Raw genomic sequence first — 6136 nt, 5'->3', positions numbered from 1 at the left:
TATAATCACTTTCTGTCAGTTGATTTCCTTCTTTCAAGGAATTCTAATTTCACCTACTAAACTAACCAATAAATTAAACATATAAGATGATGTGCAATACATTATTTTTGTGGATTCTTTTATTTAGTTAGCTGTTAAACCAAACCATACAAAGAAGAGTCACTGATAGGGGAGAACAATCAGAAAACTCACTTGTTGGATTGGTTGAAAAAAGTACTTATTTCTCGCTTTGTCTTGACGAAAGTAATGATCATGTAGATGTAAGTCAGCTGTTAATATTTGTAAGCATTATTCATGAAGATTTTTCAACAAAAGAGGAATTATTGAATGCATGTGCTCTTCATGGGACCACAAAAGGAAAGGATATCTTCGAGGCAGTGAAAAATTAAGTTAATAAAATTGGAGGTTTCAATAAGTGTTCAGCAATAGTGGCAGATGGCGCGCCTGCAATGATTGAAAAAATTAGGCTTTGTTGGTTTTCATTGTGTGAGAAATCAGTGAAACAAAACGAAGTTTTTAAACTTGGTGTTAAAGTTATTAACATGATAAGAGGAGGAAACAAAGCTCGTTTACATCGGCAGCTGAAGCAGGTTTTGGAGAATATGGAGGCAGAATATGGGGATTTGGCTCTTTACAACCAAGTAAGGAGGCTCGGTGCCGGAAAGTGTCATGAACAATTCTTTAGAATAAGGAAAGAAGTTCCTGCATTCCCCGATCAGTGTGTTTCATTGGATACAACACAATTTGAAGAAGAGCTCAAAATTAAGGATTTTCTGAAACAACTGACTTTTCTCACAGACATCACCACTCACCCTAACGATCTTAACCTGAAGCTCCGGGAACGGAAACAGATGGTTCAGATTTAATGGGAAACATAAATGGGTTTCGAAATAAATTAAGAATTTTCAGAATTTGTGTAGAAAACAACGACTTGGCCCACTTTCCAAGTTGTCCGCAATTAACAGAACAGTTCAAAGATGACGAGCCACTTGACTTTTCAGAATTTTGTGTAAATATTGAAGATATCATAGATGAGTTTAACGCAAGATTTGAAGAATTTGAAGTGCTAAAAAGCAGGATAGAGCTGTTCAATAATCCTCTTTGTGTTGACATAGAAAAATCAACAAGCTGACGTTCAACTTCAATTATGTGATTTGTAAGCTGTTTCATTTCTGCAAACCAGACAAGAAAAAGGACCACATCTCTTTTAAACTACTTTCAATAAATCGGTTTTCAAATCTTCGTGATTTTGGACAGAAAATGACATCAATGTTTGGTAGCACGTACATATGTGAAAGTGAGTTTCTTTCATATGCAGCATTTTTTTCATTAAATTTATTTCTTACGTAACTGAACATGTTTAAATTACATTTTCTTTTTATTTTCAGAATGAAATACATCTTTTTCACAAATATGCCCGTCCAAATATCATGTAACGTAAAGTAAGTCATATTCAGATTAACTCCTTCCCCAATGTAACTCATTTTTCCATGTTGAAAGGACATAAATTAACCCTACCATGGATCTATTTACTCTTTATTTTGTATTATGTAATACACCAACAAGCCCTAACTTGACAGAAATATAATGCCGTCTGCCACTGGACTCATGAATATAGTTGTGGCCCTCCGGCACTCTTAAGTTAGAAACCCCTGCAAGAAGTAGGTGATAAATTTATAAAATGCATTTTCCCTGTATATATACTACATAAAAAAGTAAGTTATAGAAAAGATATGAATAAATAAAAGAGGCAATATTATGAAACATTTAGTAAGAGAAGTTACATGAAACTTCATCAGAATACATACACAATCATTTAAAAATGATAATTTGCAGCAAAATATACACTGAGATACTATGTAGTTAAATATAAAGATGTTAAGACAATGTTTTATAAATATTGGTATTATCAGGAGTATGTTAAAATCATTCTTCAACATATACTGCATTGCATTTAAATCTTCTTAACCACCAAGAATAATTGAAGACCAAAACAGTCATTGACCAGAGAATTTAAGTTTAAGAAATATATTTGCAGCTTCAGCCCAGGATAATGCCAGCAGAAGAAATGCAATAGATAGAAAACAAATCCTTAATTGATTAATAGAATTAATACATAAATTCAGTGTTCAGCTTTTTCACTTAATTCATTTCCTTTATAAGTTCAATAACGGAACTGTTCTCATTATTAAATCCATTCTTATAACTTATCATAAAGTTAAAATTTTACAAATCACTGTATACAGTAACTTCAACAATTATGCTTTGTTTCTTACCATTAGTTCTAATTACACCTCATTTATTGGCAATATATTGACTACAAAATTATTAATCTTAAAATTTTATCAATAGTAAATTTTAATTTTTTAACAGTAAGCTTTTATAGAATTTCATTAAGTTCTTTCCAATAAGAAATAATCTGGGTCTTGCATTCAAATTATTTGCAGTTCATTGGTCCATATCATACAGATTTACTATTAGGATTGTGTATCTAAAAAAATACTGTAATTCTCATAGTTCTCACACACAGAACAACAATTGTACCAGTTGTAAGAACAATGGTTTGGTTTCATTTATAAAATTCTACACAAATTCAGGTTTTGAAAAAGAACACAGACAATCTGACTCAAATTGTCACACGAAATCCATGGACATACAAGGTCAAAAGCTTCTTTCAGTTCTGCCTTGGGAAGCCTCTCTAGACACAAAAAATGAAAAACCCAACTATTGGCACTGTTATAATTATGCACTCTGCCACTAACAGAGTCACTCTTACAAGTGATACTTCATTCCAATTGTTTGACCCTGATTTACTAGAACTGGTAAGGTCCCTTTAAGAGTTGGTTATAGCTTACTGCTTTAGTTTCAACAAGTAATTTTATATTATGAATTCAAAGTTTTCATAACTTGAGATAAAACATAATCTGCATCTAGAGTTGGGTGATTATTGATATTTGCTTATAGACTAGTTAACAGGCTCATTAAATGATTAATACAGTGCTAAATAAACTATACCACAAACAAGCAAAACAAACAAAAAGCAAGTTGACAGTTGGTGCTGCCTTTAGCTAAAAAAAGGAGCTCAAAAATAAGAGACATTTGCAACACAAGATGCTAGCTAGTTGCCTTCCCTTTAGTCAGCAATTCAAAATTAGTGGAAGCATCAAATAACCTCAGTAAGTTTGCTGCAACAAAGACAGAACAACCAAGTTTGATTGTAGTGGAAGTTGAATCCAAGACCCTCAAATCATGGCATCTTATTGAATAACCAAAACTGAACAAACTTCATATGAAAGTAACAAAACCTGTAAGGCTAAAATGGAATGGAGCACAGGATAGCTCATTATGTAGATTTTTTCTTAACAACAAAGGTTATAATAATATTTCAGTCACAAAAATAGTTTGGATAAGAGAAAAGAGTAATATTCAGAAATCGTAATTTCAGTTATTTAATTATTTTCATGGTAGTTGACTTAATCATAATTTCAGTTTGTTGGTTTAATCGTAAGTTTTATTAATTAATTATTTTGTATGATAATAATTGATATAATCACTACTTGTGGGTAATTGATTATATCAGTTAAAACATTTAGCTGTATCTGCAAATGAGCACACTTCTGAAACAACTCCACACACTTGGACACAGCAATATTACAATGATCCTAAACATCATGATAAACCAATATCTCACTAGAGGACCAGTCAATTCTCCATGAATCATACATAATTTTAATAACAAGTTCAAGGTGATAGTATTCTATATTATGACAATATATAAATATATCTGTGATAATAACTACAGTTCATTCAATTTTTTTTTACTCAGTGCATTTAATGCATAATTTAATTTGCCTAAAGTTCAATTCATCAAACATAATGTTGTATAGAATACTTAGAGGTAATAATATTTTTAAACCTTAAAATCGTTATACAGAAACTTGATGGAAATTTAGAAAAAAAGAAAATCAACTGGATCAGTTTCTCATATACAATTTTGCATACGTTTAGAATTTGATATCTTGCTTTGAAAAATACAGTGAAATTTCCAAAGCAAGGTTACTTTTGTTCATGGCCTTAATTTGCACTGTAATGGTGGTTTTCAACCCATTTATGACATTTTGGTCACTCTGTCATACAGTCTGAGCAATTAAGGTCAAAACAACAATAAATGTTCTTTAATTATTAAGTTCTTGCATCTTTGTTGCTTGAGAAATGATCAATCATATTTACGTCTGTCACTCACTGAATAATCTATGATAAATGAAGTGGTTACAATGAGAAAAACCACTATCTATTCCTTCTACTTCACAATTTTCTTGTCCTCATTTGATTGGGTTCTAATTTTGGATACCCCAGTTTTTGTCCACTAACTTCAACAGAAACTGCACTGTGACTGCATTGACAAGTTTCAGAATATTTGTATTTTATGTACACATATCACTCTTCCAACCTTATACTTGCAACTAAGGTATACATGATGTTTGAACACTATTCAAGTTTATATTGAATAGTACAGTAGATCTTCTATAAGGAAATTACTCTGCAAAATATAATGGGCATTTACTTAAATATTGACACAAATGGGAGAGTGAAAGGATCAAAATGAAGAATTCTTGAAAGAGTAAGCCTATGACCACTCAAGTTGAATGTTGTTTGAAAGTTATAGTGCTATATCTTTGTTGACTGGAAATGTTAGTGCTTCTGATCATTTATCAACAACCACTAATATCTAAGTTTAAGAATTTGCAAGAAATAAGAAAAAATTGTTTTTAAAAACTGATTGAAAGAGACCAAATAATGATAAGGTAAACAAAACAAGAAGCATGAAACAACATTCCTTTCAGTTTGTATATTTTGACATCACCATGTAAATGAGCAAAGCTTTCAGGTGCTCAGTACACAGAGGCAGTTCCTTTTTTCAATTGAGTTTAATTTAAGATGACTTTGTAGCTCTAAGTTTGTGATTCATAGTTCTCTAGTGGGTGGGTATTATTTTTGCAAGTTAAACTGATATATGATAATGGAAATATAAGCCACATTTCTTTCATTTAATTTTAGTAATATAATTAAGTATTACATCTTTAACCAAATACACACAATGTCAGTTCAATGGATCTACCTTGTATAGAAGAAGTAATACAGATGGCAATTCCAAAAGTACAAAGTGTATGTTCATGATATGTGATCAGCCAAGCTTAAAGTAAACAGTGCACATCTCTTATACACAAAAATTTGATGTGTTAATAAGTTTTTGTAACAAAAATATGTCTGTAAAATGACAGTCAACCTAACTTCAGAATCTGATAAGTCAAAACTGCAATGTGATGTTTATGTGAAAAATAAAAATAAATTTGTTCATCATACAGGTTGCAACCTCTACAGCCTCCTAAATGCATGATCACAGTTTCCATATTCCTATACATGTATCTAGTATTTGTTCTACTTTAACACAGATTGTTGCAAAATCAACAATGTAGGGTAACACAAAAAGCTGATAATTCTAACATCAGATATCATGTTGAATGGTATTCTGTATAGGGTCAGGGTCCACAACTTGACCTCTCACCTTTGCACATAGGTTAAAATGGATAAAAAGGGCATTAGTTTCCAGTATGATATATTTTGTCACATATATAGCTAATATTGTTTAGTGCTGCCTTGCACTCCTATGTTTTCCATGGCCATTGTGGTTCATTTGCATCTCACATGTAAATCACGATGCAACAACCATATCCACCAATAGGAGTGTAATGCACATGTGACTTTCTTTACTTAATTCTACCAAATCTCATTGGGCAGTGTTTCAGTGCAGATATTTTTTTTATTGTGATCTTTTCAAACATTTTTTCTTTGAAATTTAATATAAAGTAGGTATATATATTTATACAGTTTATTTCTGTAGTTTTATGTGATAACCTACTTTTGTTGTTGTTTTTGTCCAATTCTTCATCATTACATGATGAATTCCAAAGATTATGTTACCACTTCAGAGGTTTTACCACCAACCTTCAGCACACTTCCACAGGCCTTAGGTTGAAAAGCTTGAACAAAAAATGTTTGGCTTTCATTTTTCTGGAGATTGATTGTTATATAAGTGTACCTACTTTTACTCATATTGCTAAACTTCCTCCTGAAT

General features: G+C 31.4%; 1 protein-coding gene across 1 annotated transcript in view; it reads left to right on the top strand.

The window, feature by feature from the left end:
• Positions 1-1157: 1157 nt before the first annotated feature.
• Positions 1158-6136, top strand: part of LOC143232847 (protein Tob1-like) — a 42953-nt gene continuing 37974 nt past the window's right edge. The window contains exon 1 of the mRNA XM_076468801.1: positions 1158-1297. The gene's annotated coding sequence lies outside the window, so the exon portion shown is untranslated. The remainder of the gene's footprint in view (positions 1298-6136) is intronic.

This window comes from Tachypleus tridentatus, chromosome 11 (genome assembly GCF_004210375.1).
Source record: "Tachypleus tridentatus isolate NWPU-2018 chromosome 11, ASM421037v1, whole genome shotgun sequence".
NCBI classification, from domain to species: domain Eukaryota; kingdom Metazoa; phylum Arthropoda; class Merostomata; order Xiphosura; family Limulidae; genus Tachypleus; species Tachypleus tridentatus.
Note: the sequence above shows the minus strand (reverse complement) of the source record. Positions and strands in the feature narration are given on the sequence as shown.